The sequence below is a fragment of the Amblyomma maculatum genome, chromosome 7, assembly GCF_055883805.1.
Source record: "Amblyomma maculatum isolate TAMU_Amacu chromosome 7, ASM5588380v1, whole genome shotgun sequence".
Lineage (NCBI taxonomy): Eukaryota > Metazoa > Arthropoda > Arachnida > Ixodida > Ixodidae > Amblyomma > Amblyomma maculatum.
Genome location: NC_139350.1, coordinates 101,399,470 through 101,419,593, shown reverse-complemented (window position 1 = coordinate 101,419,593; position 20,124 = coordinate 101,399,470). Strand labels below are relative to the sequence as shown.

At 44.6% G+C, this 20,124-nt stretch overlaps 1 long non-coding RNA gene and 1 pseudogene across 1 annotated transcript; one reads left to right on the top strand and one right to left on the bottom strand.

Moving 5' to 3' along the window:
* Positions 1–758: 758 nt before the first annotated feature.
* On the bottom strand, positions 759–12,462 carry LOC146184157 (uncharacterized; annotated as a pseudogene).
* Positions 12,463–12,900: 438 nt separating this feature from the next.
* LOC146184156 (uncharacterized) lies at positions 12,901–19,785 on the top strand. The gene is made up of 3 exons (XR_014708840.1): positions 12,901–13,171; positions 14,533–14,658; positions 19,225–19,785. It is a non-coding gene; the product is annotated as an uncharacterized LOC146184156 (long non-coding RNA).
* The last annotated feature ends 339 nt before the right edge of the window (positions 19,786–20,124 follow it).

The following is a 20,124-nucleotide window of genomic DNA, read 5'->3' as shown; positions in this document are numbered from 1 at the left end:
TGAGATGCTAAAATTATCAATAGATTCCTGGTTCTTCCTGAGGCCGCGTGCATTGAAATGGATCAGAGAATGACTACTGTTTGCAAAGATATGACGAAGTTCATCAGGAGATAGTGGGGTGCCTAAAGTTTAAGCACCGTCAGAAGCCATGAATGTATATGAACTAATGGAAGACCTAAAGGTCTGTTTCTGTGCTTATGCGGAAGACCGTGCTCACGCTAATCTCACGCACAAGTATGTGACAATTGTGAGTCCAGAGATGCTGTCATTTCTTTTCTTTCTTCAGCAACTTAGTTCTAGCAAATAGTTTCTTGTTGTCAAAGGTAAAGCGTTCATTTACGAAAATCGGGGAAGTTGAATCTACAGGGAAGCCAATTTGGTCTGTTTCTGGCCGAGCTTTCCGTGCCTTGCACACGAATTCATTTTTCTTTTCCCGACACACAAAGCGAGCAATGATGGTTTTTTCATTTCAAAGTCATACGAAGTCAGAGTCAGCGGCGTTGATAGGACACGCAATGACATCACCGATGGTTTCAAGCACTTTCTTGACATCTTCTCCTTTAGTTACTGGAACACCTTTTATTTCCACATTGTTGATCCTAGAATACTGTTCGAGTTCACCAACCCTTTTGCGGAGCTTTTCATTTTCCTCTACCAGCAACTTGTTGGCATTCATGAGCTCGGCCTCCCTGACTTTCATTGATTTCAATTCATTTGCAAATTGAACACTGCTGAGCAAAGAAGCATTGTCGTCACCTTCAGAAGCTTTTGGTGATCTCGGCCACCACGTCATCTAGTTTCCCTTTAAGTAACAACTCCAGTTCCTCAACTCTCTTTGTGAGCTCTGCATTCGTAGGCATTTCAAACAATTGCGACAGCAAACAACAAAAGGCAGCTGGCAGCACCTGTGGCAATATCAAACAAGCAAGACCAAAAAATTTAGTTCAACTAACCTGCGAACCAAATGCACGGACTTAGCAAAGCCTGTAGAAGCCGCAAATGCTGCCAGAAAGTGAGCACAGTGCACAACTTTGACTTCTTTCATCTGTATAGACCCATTATCGCTCGCTGCCGCTCGGAACATCTCTAGCTGTGTGCCAGGTTGTCCTGAAAAAACAGACACTTCTTGAAGTAGTATCTTACAAGTGGTGGAGTTGCTGGTTAAAGTTCGATGAGAAGGTGATGTTGTCGTCGAGGTAACACAGGCAGGTCTTCCATTTCATTCCATGAAGCACGGTGTCAATCATACGCTGAAAGGTGGCCGGCACATTGCACAGTCCAAAGGCATCACGTTAAAACTCGTATAGACCCTCGGGGTTAGAGAAGGCAGTCTTGTCCTTGTCTGAATCGTGCATGGGAATTCGCCAGTGTCCTAAGCAAAGGTTTAGACTGGAGAAATATTCAGCGCCTTGGAGACAGTCTAATTCGTCGTCAACGCGAGGCAAACGTTAAACATCCTTGCGGGTGATCTTGTTAAGGGCCCGGTAATCCACGCAGAAACAGACTGAGCCATCTTTTTTATGAACGAGAACCGCAGGCGAAGACCAAGAGCTCGTTGATGGCCGGAAGACATTTCGAGAAAGCATGTCTGCAACTTGCTCTTAATGACTTTTCGTTCTGATGCCGAAACACGATATGGCCGTCGTTGAACAATAGCAGAGCCGTCCGTCTCTATACAATGAGAGGTGACGGAGGTCTTCCCTAAAGCTGACGTGCACAGATCAAAAGGCTCTCAGTGCCGCAAGAGGACGTCGAGCGGAGCTGTTGACTGCTCGAATGTGAGGTCAGAGCTGATGGCGACTGCGAGCGCAGAAAAATTCGGACTGAGTGGTTTGGCAGCAGATGGTGGTGCACAGGAAAGTATGTTGAGGGGCACAGGCTCACCGTTAAATATAGCCAACAGCTCTGGGCAGTAAAAATGGCTGGCCAGTTGTATTCAGGGCCGCAACCGTGTGTGAAGCAGGTGAGAGACGAGGCAAAAGCTAGGCCGTCGGAGGTTTCACTGTGGAGCGGGCATACCTAAGGCTTCGCCGTCAAGAGCATAATCCAATGCCACAATGATAAGCTGCTCACGTCCCCAGGGAATAGAACGAAATGAACTGCTGCGAACACATGGTGGTGAACAGTCAGGCGGGGGTAATATATCGGGTCCGCAAGATGGATGAGGCACTTGCAGCAAGAGATGACGGCGGACGTTGATGACAAAACTCCCACCCCAAGATCAGGAGGTGAACGCACGTGGGCAGCACAACAGATTTGATATGATGCCACTGGTTATCGATGAAGAAACATGCTGTGCATTGGCCGGTGGATTTGATCAGAGTGCTATTAGCTTCACGAAGTGGCGGACTGATGCATGGAGTAATAACTTTGCACAGGCTCAGAGGGTAAACTGTATGACAGAATAAATGGCGCCCATGTCGCTGAGGGCCTCGATGCAGTCTTTCAGTAATTACTGTTAGCATATTCAACGGTCACCCGGGAGGAATTTCAGAATTCGTACTCGGAGCAGCTTTCCCTCCAAAAACTGCTTTGGCTTGTTTTCCACTCTAGGTGCAAAGGGTTGTGAGGCAGGACGAAGCGGTGACGTGCGGCGAAAAGGCGAAGGGGATCGGTGTCGAGAAGGACGCAAGGGCCGGGAAATATTGGCGGGAGTTCATATGCGGGGAGAACGCTGAGGAAAGTCTGAGTAGGGCACAGTACAATCGTCAGTCTGGCGCACGAGGGCACATTGTAAGGGGGCATAACCCCATTGCTCATCCTGCTGGTGACGGCGACAAATACGGGAAATGTGGCCACATATTCCACAGTAGTAGCACACAGGGTGGGGGAGACGCTAGGCTGGAACATAACGAGGCACAGGAGGATATGGTGCCATGGCAGCGACGTGACTGCACACTGGTGCTGGACAAGTCGGAGGAGTCAGGGCGGGTGGGTGTGAAGCAACCTCAGCATAGGTTGGCGACTGAGAGGCGATGGGAGGCGCAGCAGGTGCCGCAACGCAGTTGAAAGTGGCCAGTTCATCTTTGACGATGCTGCGCAAATCCGCAATAGCTGGTGAGAGAATCTGAGATCTAGGGGCTGGGGTGGGGTGGTCATAGACCTCCTCTCATATCATAGTACATATAAGGGAAAGCAAGTTCCCATCTGTGAGGACGTTGCCATCACTGGGATCTTGCATAAGGCAGCATGACTGCAGCTCGTCCAAACATTGACAGGTCGAGTGGTGTCTTACAGCATAACGATCTTGCTGCAAAAGGCAGCAGTGCTTATTCTGGCCTAACCACTTCCTTACCAAGCCTTTGGATACTCACTCATGATGACAACTCTGCATGTAGTAGGTGTCAGCACCTATTCTGTGTATGCTTCCACGCGCTATCACCTCACAGCAACACTTCCACACTAGAGGCTCTTCATGATTCACTGCCCTGCCGCATTTGCTGACTGGTTATGGCACTCTTTTTCACAATGTTCAAGATGCAGGTTGAGCTGTGTGATGTCAGTGCACAGTAAAAAACCCCAGTTGGTCGAAAATTTCTGAAGCCTTCCAGTGTGGCACCCTTCATAGTCTCAGTAACTCCTGAACATTAGGCTCAGAGACAAAACTGGAACCATTTGAAGGTTCTCCTGTACTTTCTACGCCAGGTCACAGTTGGTTTCGGGTGGAGTGCTTGCTGCTGCTAATCATATGGCACTCCAACAGGCTTCATTTTGGAGGCAATTCGTCGTTATTGATGTTGCGGCATAGTGAATGACTCCTCTTTGTGCGCTTTGCTCTTGATCCTGTTGAAGGCCTTCCCGCTGGCGCACGCTTCGAGCCCCTGTTGAGGCCAGGACGTCGTCTGGCAATGCTGGTTGGCTGTACGCCGATTTTGCTCCCTGACCGCGTAGCCCTGCCAACTGATGCATTTATTGTCATCAGGACTTCAGCTAATTCCTGCCTGTTAGTAACCTTCTTTAGACGCTTTGTAATGCTGGCCGCATACATCTGGCAAGCTGGGTCATTGTGAGCGAGGGCTTCGAGCTCCTGAAACGTTGCCAGCATCTCTCCGTACGCATTCTTTTGCATGTCCTGAAATGATACAAAAGGGATGGAACAGTGCCTTGTTATAGCTCAGGACCATTCATTTTAAGCAAACAGCACACAGTTTCTTTGTCTATACACCAACAAAGTGCAACTTAAAAAGATTTACATTTTAGGTTAACAAACTGCAGTAGCTATACTCTAAACTGTTCAAAGTGATAATTTTTTACACACTAAAAGAAGTCAGTTACAGCACATCGGCAACAGTTCTGTGAAATCAACTACATCATGGCTGAGGCAGTTCGCTGCTTTTAAGGAAATGGAAATGAAGCGCAAACCTTGATTTCTGGTTGACTTTTTTGGCTGCCTGAAGGCTGTTGTAGCGTTCCGTCAGCAGGTTCGGCCAAAGGCGCAGCAGCTGAAGACTCAAAATCTTCATAATGAGGAGTTTCTTCATTATAGTATGCAACACTAGCAACACTGCAAGGCTCCGACTGCTGCTCATGAAGCCCTTCGAAAAAATCAATTTCAGGGCATGCATTACCTAATGCAAGTTTCCCCAATTCATAGCGGGCCTGCTTACTCAGGAGTGGAGCATTTGGGAAAGTTCCGCCAAACATTTGGTGCACGAGTGCTTGGTGCTTACAGAATGCACCTTGCTGGCCAGATCGGCAAGTGCAAATTCCAACATCAGAATGCACCTGGTACACCTTTTCATCTTTTGTCTTCCCACTGGGCACCTGATAAATATTCGGCTATTCACAGGTTACAAAATGTTTTGTTTCGTCAGGCAGCTTCAAAAGGTTGTTGTAGAAGATCTTATGATGAGCCATTCGGTGGTTGGCATGCTGCAGGATCCGATTTTGGAAATATTTTTCCCATATCACTGCAACAAATTCGACGAGGGCAACTGCGTTGAATGCCTTTGTCCTCTGAAGGATAATGTCCTTCAGTATTCTAATGGACGCTTCCGAATAATTATTGGTGTTATGCCCTCTCGTTGTTAGTGTGAGCCTGTGGAACAGTACCCATTCATCTTCTTTCTCCAAAATTGTTTGGACACGGGCTACATAGTCTTTGTGATCGAGGCAGCAGAGGTCCTACTTAGCCTTCTCCAGCTCGTCTGGTGTGTTGGCATACATGATCTGCATGGTTGAAGGAAGAGGAAAATGCAGTTACATATATATCTGAAAATTGAATTAATCTGTGTGAACTGTTCTTTCAGATTTGAGACTAGATACCTTGAAATGCGCTTATACTTTAATTCATACTTGTATGCAACACCATTGCAACTGCACTAGTGTGCAAAATTATATGTTTCCCCAACACCAGTTGTACTTGGTGATAGTTTCAACAAAAACAGTGGTAATATGGCATGACATGTCAGACATTTCAGAGCATGGTCAAGAGTTCAGTTCAAGCACTGTTTTTAGGCTGCAGTTTCCTGCATAGCTAGGCAAAAGAAATGCAAGATGTGTACCCCTGCCTAATGCTGGCTTAGTGGTTCACACTCTCGGCTACTGAACCAAAAATGAACCTGAAAAAACCCGAGGTGGTCTAAATTTCCAGAGGCTCCCATTACGCATCTCTCATAGCCCGACTCGCATTGGGATGTTAAACCCCACAAACCAAACCAAATCTACTCCACTCCAGCAGTTTCTTCTTTTAGTGTGAAAGCACTACAAGCGGACATACAAGCATTCAATAATTTTGCTAGGGTTTTTACCTGCAAATTAGTGCTTTTGCACTAATAAAAGAAATGTGTTTCAGACGTTTGCACATGTTATTGCATAATGCTCATACTGACACTGTCACGTCAAATACTGATAGCAGTTGCTACCATTGGAGTGTTTCTTTGAAATGCAGTTTTTCACCACCACTACATATTTGTTGTCATCAATACCAAAGGTCATTAAAATGTACAGATGGCAAAACGCTTCTCTAGAACGACTAAACTGTGCGCTTCGGGCTGTTAAGTGCTATGTGCGCAGCGTCTGGCGATCATGCCTGGTTTGAGATGGACTGTGTGTGAGGATGTGCGGCCAAAGTGATAGCATCGCCTGTCCTTTCAGGACTTGCTCACTGCCTGCCTTTATTGTCTAAGCACTGGCCACTGCAAAGCCAAACCTTAGCAGCTGGGTACATGCTGCTTGCTTGTTTTTTTCTCTCTTTTTGTGTACTCCAGAAGATTTGATGTGCAGCATCTTCATGCAAAATGGTTACACCACTGTACTGCATCATTGCTGGTACAAGTGGTAAATTGGCGCACAGGGTTTGGCAATAAGCTGTCTTTTGCAATCACCCCACACTTGTTGACTCTTGGTACGGGTCACTCCCGTACAGGATTCAGGGCCTCAAGCAGTCTGATGGGACCTCTTATCGCTACTAGCCTATCCTAAACACCCACTCCAAAATAAAAAACAACTTTTGCGAAATAAACTAGGGTTATCTAAGAAACCAGCATTTCATTTATTTTTTGAATCAATAAAAGCCAACATCTCTAACCAAGGTAAAACCGTTGCTTGTGAAGTTAATATGAATTATTCATACTCTATGGCGCCATGAAAACAAAATGTTTCCCAGGATTCTCTGAAGATAGCAAACTGTCAAGACCTGCACACTAACCTACCACTTGTGCCAGAGATGATGATGATGATGATGATGCAATACATAGATGTATCCATGTTGCAGTGAAAGCTGGGCGCCAGAGCTTCAATAAGTACACAACAAAAAAATAATAAAGCCAGCCGTTTGCGGACAGTGCTCCGACAACGAAAACAGGTGACGAACCCGCGAGGGTGAAGTACCCTAAAAAGCTGGGCAATGCTATCAGTTTGGCCACTCATTCTCACACATAGTTGGTCTCAAACGAGGTGTTATTACTAGATTTCACGCACGTAGCCCGGGGTGGCCCGCAGCAAGTAGTTCGGTCCTCCTAGAGAAGTGTCTTGCCCTCTGTAATTCTCCACCCAGGTAGAGCAGTCCTTCCAACTGTTAGTGACGAAGACATTTTTTGGAAAATAGGAAGCTTTCTTTAATTGTACTGCAAGAATTGATTTATGCGTAGATCTCATTGGCACCTTTCTGTGCATATTGCTGCGAACCATTGTTACCTTTATTTATTGGTTTCAACAGCCACCAGCATGTGACCTTATCGCTTTCTTCACTTCGCTTGTACTATGCTGAATAATCTTGTGGTCTTTGTTTGTTCACACTCAGTTTTGCAAAGAGTGGACTTCACCATTATCTTTGCCGCGCAAGATTCGTCAAAATGTCTAGAATGCTTACCACCACATGCATCTGTTTCCATATGTTCCAGGTTGTCATCATCACCTTTGGCTAGGTTATCTAGATGCTTCTTCGTCGAATTTAAATTGGGAGCTGCCAAACACAGTGGGCATTATCTTTTTGAGCACCAGCGAGCATGTTTGCTGCTATCGACTCCACGAAGTTGTAGTTCTTTTACGAGCGAAGCTCAACCCAATAAAGAGTTGCTTTCAGTGCTACTATGCCTGTTTGTTCTTTTGTGCGCACAGCATTGTCACCACCACGTGACAATATGCAAACCTACATTTGTCTCAGAGTTAGTCTATGACACTAAATGTATGTGGCAAAATGACTTTAAATGCATTTCAAACCCCTATTACACAGCTCATCCCTTCCCTGCAGCAGTGGCTCAGTGTTTAGAGTGCTTGGCTACTGAGCCAGAGGGACCAGTGTTCAAACCCAGCTGTAGTGACTGCATTTCAGGGGAGGCGAATCGTAAGATGCTCCAGCACTGTGCGATGGCAGCACACATTAGAAAGTTCAGGTAGTCAAAATTGTTCACAGCCCTCTACTACAATGCCTCTCATAGCTCAAATAGCTTTGGCTTGTAGAACTCAATAAATCAAAGCTCAGTAAAGTGAATTAAAGGGGAAATTTGCAGTGGGAGTCATAGCAAGGACCATGCTTCAGGGCTTAGAAAATGCACCGACAAGTGCATATTAAAATGTATGTGCATAACCCACTTTTAAAAAATAAGAGGCAGTTTTCTGTAACTATATTCTTGTTGTTTAACATTAGAGGTCCATTTACTGTGCAGCTCTGATACAATGAACACAATGTGACCATCAGGTTCATTAGAAATAGGCTTGACTGTATGGAATAGTAGTATGAATATTATACGCAATATAAGTGGCTTCGATACCTTTTGGAATGCTGACATCAGTTGCCTTCTTTGGACTGCAGTTACTCCATGCTTGGTCAAACTCAGCCAGCGCCACTCGGCCTGTGCCACATGAAAATGGCAGAGCAACTGCCTCACTTGTGGCCAAGTTTCCAGAAGTGCAGCTTTTTCCGCGGCACTGTTGTCCGTCATGAATGCCTGTGGGTTCTTAATAGACAGAAAACAGTTACATAAATGGCATATAATGTAGAGGCAATGTTAGCACATAAATGGTACTTTTGCAAATATACACACCTTTCATTTGGGCGGCAAATGGGAAACCATACTAAAATGATCTATTTGCCAAGTGAATAAGTTGAGAGCCTTGTTTGCAGGGGACACATGTTGGTCCATCAGCTGGCACAAAGGAAGAACTGTGCAAATGAGACACAGGTGGCAAAGAGGCAAAAGACACGCAAATCCGTGCTTATGTGTGTCTTTGTCTCTTCGCATTCATTACTCATTTTGCAGTTCTTTCCATCTGTAACAAACCAACTAGCTCAACAGCAGTCTGAGAACTATGTTTTGGTTGCTACTTGTTTATGTTATTATTTTTATTGTTTCTGTTATTTGTGTTTTGTCATTTTTCAGCTCTTGGCTCAGTGGGGATGGCATTTTTTTAGTGCAGCCTTCATATTAATATGAGTTTGAGACCACTGGTATATACCACTCTCTCTTGCAGACTTTGTGACAAAAAGAGTTAAAAGGATTGCTGTAGAGGAGGAGATCATTAACAAAAAGAGTAGCAGTGAAAAGGACAAGTTGATATGTAATTTAAGACCAGAACTTGCATAGGGTCATCTCAAATTGCCAGTACTGTCTTGATACCAATTTGGTTATCAATACTATTCAAAAGTGGAGACAGCGGCCAGTACTCAAACATTAGTTGAGCATTTTGTGCCGAGCTGTTGCGTATCTTGGCTAATGCAAGAAAAATTGTTACACAACTGGCTTTTTCCAGCATTGGCATCATTTGTGGTCTGGCCTTTAAACTGCTAATTTAATTTTTCATGTTTTTAAATTAACGTACATGATTTGCAGTGCAAGTATTTTTTAAGTTGTAATTAACCAAACCCCATTTTCTGTGAATAAGTTGTATGCTCACCTCGAGCCCACCAAAACAAAAGGGGTAACTGCTCTTGAGGAGACCAAAAGCAGCTACATATCCATGTGTGGTTTGTGCATTGTGAACCACGACAGCAATGGGCACAGCCCCTGCAGCTGTGGCAGTCAGCACCACAGTCGCGGTGCTTCTTGCCGTGTCGCAGGATGCCGTGGAATCGATGAAGATCATCTCCGAGGCAGACTGTAGAAGCTGTGCACGCCTCATAATCGAAGTTACAACCAGAACTGCCCAGCAGCCAGTGGCTTCATCTATGCATATCTTCACGTCGATGCCTGCACAGAATATTCAAATATTGGCACAACATACTAAATTTTGAGCCTGCTTTCGCAAATAGCGTTCATTTATATTCATTCATTTTATTCCTCGACTTACAACAAGACAGCTGTGGCCTACAAAGCTCAAGGCAGTTATTGCATCACTGATGAAATATGCACTTGAAGACAACATGAAATTGACCTTTGCAGGCAGATTACTTCATCATGATAAATAGACTGTGCTCAATAAAAATCAGAATTTCACAAGCTGGAACGGCCAAAAACTGAATATTGCTGATTTGCCAAAATAATGATTTCGCCAATAGGCTGCATCCCATGGATAGGAATGTTTTGGCACAGATTCCATAATCTAGGGTGCATTCCTATCCATCTTAGAATGGTGGTCAAGAGTACTTTCTCTCACAGACATCGTGAGTTAGAACAGAGTGGCGGGGAAAGTTTTATATGCAAATTTTCACCAACCAGCACATTTTTTGGTGCCATTCAGACCTCAGCATTCCTAGAAAGAGAGATTTAACAGATTTTTGCTAAGAGCTAAAACCAAATGACGCTTGTCCCAAATTTTCCCTCTTATGGTCACTTCTAGGTTCACTTACAGGGTATCCCTTGCTACTTTAAATGATGGCCATGTATCTCAACACAAAAACCACTATATTCCTTTTCTTCCTTCAGCAAATCAAATGTATCAAAGTTAAATCGGCTTGCTAAAGAATGTTTTGTTACTCAGATGCTGCCAGTGGGGAATTTATAGAGTCCAAATCCTGTAGCTTAGCCTTTCTTTTATTTAGGAATATTAATTTTTTTATATAAAACTCCAAGGTCAATTTAAGCACTTGTGTTTGTTTGGCACTTCTACTTGCATATACATTTCTTTAGTGCTGCAGAATTTAGAACATCTCAAGGTTGTGGCTGCGTACTCTTTAAATCGTCACTTATGCTGCTGTTCTCTACTGTAACCATACACTGCACCTTTTCGGAAGCCGTAGCTCATTGCATTTTATGACCGACATTGATTTAATGAATGTGAATTGTTGAGGCTGAATGAAATAGCCTAGCCAGAGATGACGGCGCCTATTTTTACTGCTTATAAGCATACTGCCCACTACTTCACTGATATAACGGCTACCTTCATGCATATATCCAGTGGCAGACGAAATTATCTGCTTTAATGATATCCGTTAGCCTGCACATTTTTTTTAACAATAGGGTCACAATTGCTCACGTGTGAAACTCTGTTTTAATAGGTCTCAGCCAGGTCTTCTATGTTGGCCACAGATGAGGGAGCTCACTGAATAGATACAAATGCTCCTGCAGTTTCTTCTTTTTCGGTTCTATTAGTATAAGTAACATATATTTTGCACATATATTGTGCTTCATAAGCATGCATACTATTGTTTTCCATTACATTTCACTTCAGTCTGTGCACTATTGTTACATACGCTTCAACCTCTGTGGCTCTGTGCCATGATGAAAGGTAAGTTGATTACAATGGCATTAATTAATTTGCAAACTCGCCTTTGGATAAGTACTCCGGCAAGTTTTCCTTGCAGCTTTGTCAAGGGATCAACAATGGTGCCATGGTGCTCCCGCTGCCATGCCTCGAAGAGGTGATAAATAGTCCTTTTTGTGGGATTCACAGATCCGCTAGCGAGCTGCAATGTGCTTGCAGCATCTTCCATTATAGCAAGGCTGCTCTCATGTAGACGCCTGGCTTCTGAGGGTGAGAAGCCCTGGGCAAAGTACTCCCGAAACTTCTCCTTAGTCTCGTTGCTGCAGCGCAGAAGGCGGAGGGCATCTGCACTCTCAACTGCATGGTTGTGCTGTAGACTTAACTTCATGACAGCACACAGAGGAGGGTCTCGGCGAAGGAAGATGTCATTCTTCGCTGTGCGCTTGTTTACAAGCTTCACTTTTATATCAACCATGGCCTCGCACTTTGTGTTGCGTCGGCTTGAGAGTTTGCCTCTCTCACTGAGGTGACAGTGCCACAGTTTGTGACATACCATCCTGCCATAGGGAAGCAAAAGAACAAATTTAGGGTGCAGTACACTGCAAACATAATAATAGTACAGCTTTCTTACATTTATGCCCAACACATGTTACTAATTATTCTGAACTTTATATTCATCACTAAGTCACATTAATATGCAACAGCAGGCTTTTTGTATTGTTAGTACAGTTGCTTCATAATACCACAAGCGAAGAACACGAAGGATTCAACACAAAGGCATTGTGCTGGCAGGATATGTTAACTATGCGAGAGCATAGAATGTGGGCTGGCTTCAATGCAAGGCTACTTCAATTTAGCTGTCCGGAAGTAAGCCAGATATTGGTATACATATGTAATTAATCTAAATTATCAGGTTTCTGGGCAAACCTTGGTCGGCCTTATTGCATATGACTGTCCAGCCAAGATCATATTTAGAAGCTGTAATCTCTAAACGGACTATGAAACAATATTTACCGGGGCTAGAAAAACGTTCGAACTACTGATATTCCATGTAACTGCCCTACAAAATCTCTAGCACCAAAGATCTCAGCGATCTAAATTCCGCAAAGGGACATGACAGAGAAGTGTAACTTTACCTTTTGCATTTCTCCTCTTTCCTAACGCTGTACACGGTCCACGCCGTGTTTGTGGCCGCGCTGTAACGTGCTACCCATTCTGATGCACTTGCTTCGCTGTCTATGTTGCTGCGCAATACGATACCATTTCCAGATGATGTTGCAGCTTCGCGCACACAGCACCAGCCGAAGCTAAGTGCTTCATCTGGCTCGGCGTCCATGCGGCCGAGTCGGCGACACCGGCAATCGCCGCTCAAGTCCAGTATTCTCACTTGACACGCTCTTAACTCTTAACACACTTTGAACGTTCCGTGTCAAAAAACAACCCAGACGGCCACTGACGTCCGACGGACAACCGAACTCGGCCGCAACTCGGCGGCCGATTTCGGACGTCCGCCGGAATTCCGGCGTACGTACGAAAGCGGATGGTCGAATCCGTTCGCCCAGCGGACAGCCGCCGTACGTCCGCCACTGGATTTGCTTTTACACAGCTATGATATAGATTGTAGTCGTCGTGCTCATCTGTACTGCGTATAAATCAGTAATGCCGTCAAGTCTGCATTATATGATGCCAGAGCGAATCGATGCGATAGAAAGCGTTTCCATTAAACAGTTTTTTTTTTATTTTCCGCGTGTTTCATCGTTGAATTCTATCAAAAAATTTTGATAAGTTAAATGACCATTAAACATTTTTCTATCATGATGCTTCGGTGAAATTTTAATCAGTGGCTGAATAGACGCAGCAAGCAGCAAGCTCAAAAAGAACGAAACCGAACCTATCCTCAAAAAAATCTGAAATGAGCCAATCCAATCCACCTGACAAGTTGAAGTTTAGTCATGGAAGATGGCTTCACGTTTCCGTGTTCTGCATTTTCTGCGCAGTTACAAATACCTACGGCTGTAATGCACTGCTAGCATTGTTTTTGCTGTGGCTTGGTGCGGCTGGCACACTTTGTTCACCCGCTGATTCCAAAGTAAGTATTTCACCGAACTTTTGTTTCTTTAGTTGAACTTTTCGATGCACCGATAGTGGTGAGCTTTTGCGTAAGGAAACAGCTCTGTACAGCAGCCGAACGGTCAAGTGTTTTAGGCGAGACTGACAGGATGGCTCCGCGCCGACTAACTAAAGTGCAGCCTCAAGTCTGAGGGCCATCTTTTCGGCATTACTGGACGCTGCGCCAGTAAGCAGCGCAACTTCTCTGTCTCTGATAAAGGAGTGCCTGCCCGAGCTTTAAAGGAGTTCATTTGTTAACCATGCGCAACGTGCTGAGTTGTAAAAACTATACGAGAAAACTTTTGCACTGCTCGCGCCTATCGTGCGACATGCCTACACTTGTGAAAACGTCGCGAGTTTTTTTTTTTTTTTTTTTTTTTAATGGACAGCCGCTGATCTTTCTCTCTCGAGCTTTACGGCAACTACAGTTTCTAGAAGGAACGGCTGTAGCTACTAAATAACTAAAGGTTTAGTACTCTCCTTCAGCTTTGACAAACCAGGACAGCACCTTGCGCATGTTGGTTATGCATGTGGTACCGAACCGCGCAGAACAACCGGACAAGGAGATGAGAGAAAAAAAAAGTCAGCACTTGTCTTTTTCTTGACCCGTTGTTCTGCGCTGTTCTGGCACGAATTTGACATACCGCCGCCGCGATACAGTTGGGCTGTGAGCTCTGGTGCCTGCAACGCCTTCTTTTATGCAAAACAGGCGTACTGGGAGGCCATGCAAGCCGCGGGCTCAAAAAAAAAAAACTAGTTGAGCTAAAGTGAGATGAAAACAAAATTGTTGTTGCTTTGTCCTTACGGATATTCAAAGGCTCCTCAGAACTTCACTGCATTATTGACAGCGAGATAATGCAAAGCTACACTAGAGCCATGCAGCACCTTATAGTGCATGATACTGAGCTTATGTCTCGCACTGAAAGCTCTTACCATGTTCTTAGATTATTATATTAAAGTAGCTTTAAACCCATGCTTGTTAATACAGTGATAGCCATAAATTGAATCTAGGGCATCATGCTCACATACAAGGCTTCTGATAACCGCTGGTCACATGATGTGGGCTAAAGCAGAAACCTGTACCTGGTCATCTTACAAGCATTTGTGCAATTGATGCTTTTAATGTGTTGTAAAAGTTTTTGTGTTCTGTTTCTGTATGGGAATGCTTTCCTTATTGAAGGCTAACATTTGGCTTGCTACAGCAAAACCTCTGCCTAGTCATCCTAAAAACAGCACCGCAGTTGGTGCTTTTAGTGTGTTGTAAAAGTATTTGTGTTCTGCTTCTGTATGGCAATGCTTTTCTCGTTGAAGACTAGCATGAGGCTTCCAAAAATATTTCAGATGCCATTTGCTGTAGCCGATTTCGTAGGCCAACAGGAAGCAGCACATTGAACATGGAAAACTGTCATCCACGGGGGAAAAACAGCAACATCCCTTTGCATTCTCATTTCTTTGGTATGGCTAAAAGTGAGTATTGTATCATTATCTATATTATTAATATTGAATCATGATTGTCAGTGTTGAAGTTGTTTGAGCGTGATGATTTTAAACACACAGGGCATCCCTTCGACATTAAGGTTTTAGCTTGTTTACATGTAGGATGTAGAACTGGTTTCAACAAACTTTATGCAGCAAATTCTTTTTACATTGTCCACCATGTTACTTTTTGTCATTGTCCATTGAAGTAAATAACCAGTATTTTACGTTTACACAGTCGTCCACTCTTAGCTTGAATGGGAATGTGTGGCATGCAGTTTGCAAAATAGCAATGCATCCGTCACAGCCATGCATCAAGGCTAAGTGGCTTGTGCGTAGAGGGACCAGCCGCTCCATCTTCACGCCATCTGCCTCTTTGCTCCGGTGTGCAGACGTGCATTGAGGCAAAGTGGTTTATGTGTAGAGAAACCAGGAGCTTCTTTGTCACATCTGGCTGTTTGTTACGGTGTGCAGATGCGCATCGAAGCAAAATGGCTGATGTGTAGAGGGACCAGGAGCTGCTGCTTAACGTCCTTCGCCTCTTTACTACAGTGCACAGCCGTGCATTGATGCTAAGTGGCTTGTGCATGGAGGGCCCAAGAGCTGCAGCTTCACGTCTGCCTCTTCGCTCAGGTACGCAGGTGCGTATTGAGGCAAAATGGCTTATGCATAGAGGGACCAGGAGCTGCTGTGTGGCGTAGTCTGTATATTTGCTATGGTGCGTATCGAAGTACAATGGGGGGGCTTGTGTAAAGGTACCATGAGCTGCTGCGTCATGTCGTCTGCCTCTTTACTATGGTGCGCAGGCATGCATCAAGGCAAAGTGGCTTATGCATAGAAGGACTAGGAGCTGTTGCTTCACATCTGCTATGATGCGCAGCTGCGTATTGTGGGTGGTGGTGGAAAACATTGCCATCAGATACAAATACAGGAGGTTACTCACTAGCTGACCCTGAGGGGGCCTGTCCTGACAAAAGCAAGGGGTCCCTAGTTTGGGACCCCAGTGGTGGTAGAGGGACTAGAGGCTGGTACTTCACGCTGCCTGCCTCTTCGCTACGGTGTGCAGCTGCGATGGATGCAGTGGCATCTCAAAAAGTGCATGCCACGCACTCGCATGTTCAGCCTGAGTGGACGACTGTGTACCTGCTATAGCTTTGTTATTCATAGAATAAACCTAGGCCAAGTTGGATAAATTATAGCTCACCTCATATGTGGTCAGCAAAGAAAAGCCACTCCAGAAAATCTGATGCATTTACTGTCATAGGATTCTTATTCATATACATGCTACTGACAAGTCAGATTCTTCACCCTCAGAAATGCCAGAAAAATAACCAAGGGTGCGTCTGCAATAGTCTAGCTTGCTCTTTCTCTGCAGACTTGAGTCAGATGTGTGTTCCATTGCTGTGGGTGGGACAGGTGTGAATCTTTGATTTTTAAGCTTGCAACAAGTATGTTATTGTAGTTTAAAGGCAAAACGGTACTAATAATCGCAGCCCCCCGTGGCCTTTATCCCCTTTTAATAGTGTTGCTAGACACTGAATTATTAGTTTACTCTGCACTGTTTCTGTCTAGTTAATGTGCGGAGATGTGCATATATTTATATGACTTGGAGTTGTCGACTTTGCACTTAGAAACATTGTAGCGTTATCTGATGTGTTGCTTTCATTTCTTTAATGATTTCTGTAAGGGATCGGTGGGTATGCTAGGCACCATTATTAGTCTGCTCTTTTTGGGTCACCTGTTCAATGCCCAGCTGCGGCAGTCTCCCACTTGCCCTCGGACAGGAGGCGGAGAGACGCGCACAGAGAGGCAGCTACAGCAGCTACAGTGCTTAACGGAAACGTAGGCAGAGAGGGAAAGAAGTCCCCTCTTCCGAGGACTTTGCTGTCGCACTCGAAGACGCGGGGACAGGCAGTTTGTTCTCGTTGCTGTGTCATGTAGGGGGCTCATTTTTATTTAAGGAGCTTTACGAACAGTATACAACTAAGGGGTCCTTAGTACGCTGACTGGACCCATCACCTGGAGGCAGCACAGCTTTGAAACGAGCACCTCTTTTGGAAGAACTGCTTATCGTTCAAAGAAAAAACACTGTCAGGCTGTCAGGTTGAAGGGTGTAAGGCCCTCTTCCTTGTTTGGGAGCCCATAAAAGTGACAATTATTCAGTGCAGGCGCGCTGAGTGGGGTCTCGTTGAGGATTCCAACCCTGGATGTCAACAATGGCGGGAGATGGCGGCGTTGAAAAAGGGCAAGTGTGTAACAGTGACGGTATGATGCGGAGCGGGAGGATGTGGGTTGGCTCTTCTGATGTGGTCCGCAATGGTGCTGACTCCGACGCCAATAATTGCAATAATTGCCCTGTAAAAGGAGCCGCCAAGGATGCAAGCTTTGGGCAATGGTTGCGCACGTGGGACACCGTTTTGATGGGTTCTAATTTTTTTTTCTTTTTTTTTTCCTAGGGGAGAGATTTTGGCATGTGACCTAGTTAGCCAATCATTTCGAGGTCCATTCTCTAGATTCTGTTTGTTGTGAAACGAATTTGTTGTCCCTTTTGCATTGCTTGTATTAGGGAGAGGGTGAAGAATTTATGAAAGTGGAAAGACATGCCGAAATGTTTGTTAGCCAGTCATGTGTGAGTTCGTTGTCATTGGGGATGAGAAATGTGGGCGGAGTCCCTAAGTTAATGAAACGGCCCCGCAGCCAGGAGAACTCGTTCTGAGCTAGATTTTGATCTCTTTCCTCTTCGGCATAGATCATGGTCATTGTTTCACCTGTTGTAAATATGTACATTCATGTATAAAATTTTCAGTTCATCTTCCTCTCCGTGTGCAAGTTGTTGTGGCCAGATGCAGTAAATTCACTATTTTCATTTCTATATAACGTGCCTTTCTGAAGATGGTGAGCTCTTTTGTCCAATCCTGTAAGAAAGCAGCAAAGCGCTCCCAAATCTTCCACAAAACTGTGTGATATCTTTAATACTAACTGCGGCTTGGTGTCACTCAAAACATGTAGTTGAGGTAGATTTCTCCCCCCCCCCTTTTTGTTCGTTCAAATGAGGACCAGCGGACAGTAACTCTTGCTTTTGTAATGCCCTAGGCCCCGCCTTAAGGCAGTACTCCAATGTCAATACCATTTTTATAGCTATGGCTGTCCAACAGCACTGTCTTTTATACACTTCTTTTACTAATCTCTTACCCAAGTGGTGGCTTATACTGCGGGGGCGAAAGTCTCTGGACAGTATGTCTAGATTTTGGACTAGAATCGCGATGTAAACGAATTGTGACCTTATTTCTCTTGCACACATGAAAGAACTAACGTTCAACTTTCACATCGACAAGTATGGTCCGAGTTTCCTGGTCGATGTGAAAGTTATGTGCTTTGATTGCAGTTTGTGTAGTCCACACACTTGTCCCCGATATTACATAGGGGCAAATTAGGCGCCTTTACAGGGGCAGTTTCTTTGGCGCCCACTACCTTCCCCATAAAAAAGCTACAATGTTTCTTGCGAACAGTTGGCTGCATTTATAAATACCATTATTTTTTTTGTAATTTGTTGTGCGTAGTTGAGAAATCCATGACATACATGCACAGCTGGTTGCCAGAATTATGCAACCATATTTCAGTAACTAACATTCATGCTGCATGCTGCCGGTAATGCATCAGGAGCTTGTGGTTGTCAGCTTTTTGTGTTTTGTGTGACTATAAGCCTTGCTATTGTAATGTCACATATAGCGCTGTGGGTAAACAAATAACTTTACTTTTAACTCTTGTAGAAGCATGAACACTGCGCAATCACTGCGGCGGGCTATGCTTCCACATCGGGCTTTAGCCACATGTCAAATGTCTATCTTTATTCTGCTGCAGCAGCTTGCATGTTATCAGATAAGTTACTTCGTCGCAGCTGCTCTAAGGAGACGCTTTCTAGATGCTTGTAGCCTAGATGTTGATGTCGATATACCCCCGACACGCCCAGGCAATGTCTTCGGTAGAGGGTACATGGAAACCAGCAAAATGTGCAGTTTACAGAACAAAAAGGTAACAATTTTAAATGATGTTATTATTGATCACTTCTTTTCAGAGCAGGAACAATTACTTTAGAAATCTGCCTGTTAAACCGCTCAAAGTGCAGGTTTCTGCCTCCAATGCGTACCTGTGTAATACTGCAATGCTCTGGCTGTGCTTTATGTTCATATACAGCATCCTTTATGCTTAGTTTCTCTGCATGTGCACTCCATGTCTTGGGCATTGCTGAGGGTGCATAGCAGCAAGCATAACATGCCATGTTTGGTCAGAGTGGCATGTTCAAAAAGACGACATAAAAACATTAAAATACTGAATGCCAGGTTCTGGTCAAACTACGTTTGTATATTTTGTTATTCTGCATGGGTTTTGCTGCAGTTATATGACCTTTCTATATAGTATGTGACAGTTCTGAATGGAGATGCATGCGTACAGTGCCATCTGGAAAAAGCAATTGAGAGAAACTGGCAGTTGCCCTTGGAGATGTGTAATCAAAGTTCAGCACAGATAACTTGAATTTAATTTTCCCTTCTATTGCAGGAGGAGCCCAGCCTGCTCTTTCCATCTTAGGCCTGAAAGACCAGCAACAGCTGATCGAGCAAATGCACAGGATAGTAACTGCTCCTGGAATCCCGGCCTGCGGAGGCCGCCCACAGAGAACTCGATCATCTCCTTGCTAATTTCGAAATATTAGGTTTCAATAAATACCTTTTCCTCCACCACCTCCCCAAGGGAAGAGCTGTCACGGCCAAGGATAATTAAAAAAAATTATTCAAGTAGATTCTTAATACTCCCGTTGGCCTGCATTTTACCATGCCATTCCTTAACATCGATATTTTTTTAGTGTAGACTATTTATGCATGCAGTTTTTGCAATAAAGCAAAAAAAAAATGCTTTTTTTACAACCTCGCATGCTGGTATGCCTATGCACTTAGCATGTTTTCAGGAATGGTGCATTTGTGTAAAGCTCAGCTAGCATATGTGCCTCTTTGATGGAAGTTTTAATTGCACACTACTGTTCAGTGCTTTGTGTGTGAAAGTAAAGCAGACAACAGGAAACTTGAACCTGTTGCATATTCTGTTGTCTGCTTTACTCTCACGACAAAGGCATTGAGCACTAGTATGTGATTGAAATTTCCATGGCACATGCTTGCTGAGCTTTACACGAATGTTATTGGCAAGTTTTTACACCAATAGCAGGCCCTGCAAGCATGTTCCGGGAAACGTCCGAATGTCCGCCTGCGGCTGCCCGTCGGACGTCCGTGGGACGCGATCCGGATCCACGAACGATAGTCCGACGGACGTCCGCTGTACGTATATCGAACATAACCGGACTTCCGTCGGATGTCCGAAGGTCCGAAAACGGACGTCCGTCGGTCGACCGTCGGACGTCTATGGCCGTCTGGGAAGTTACATGTGGTAACAAGCAGCCGAAGCAGC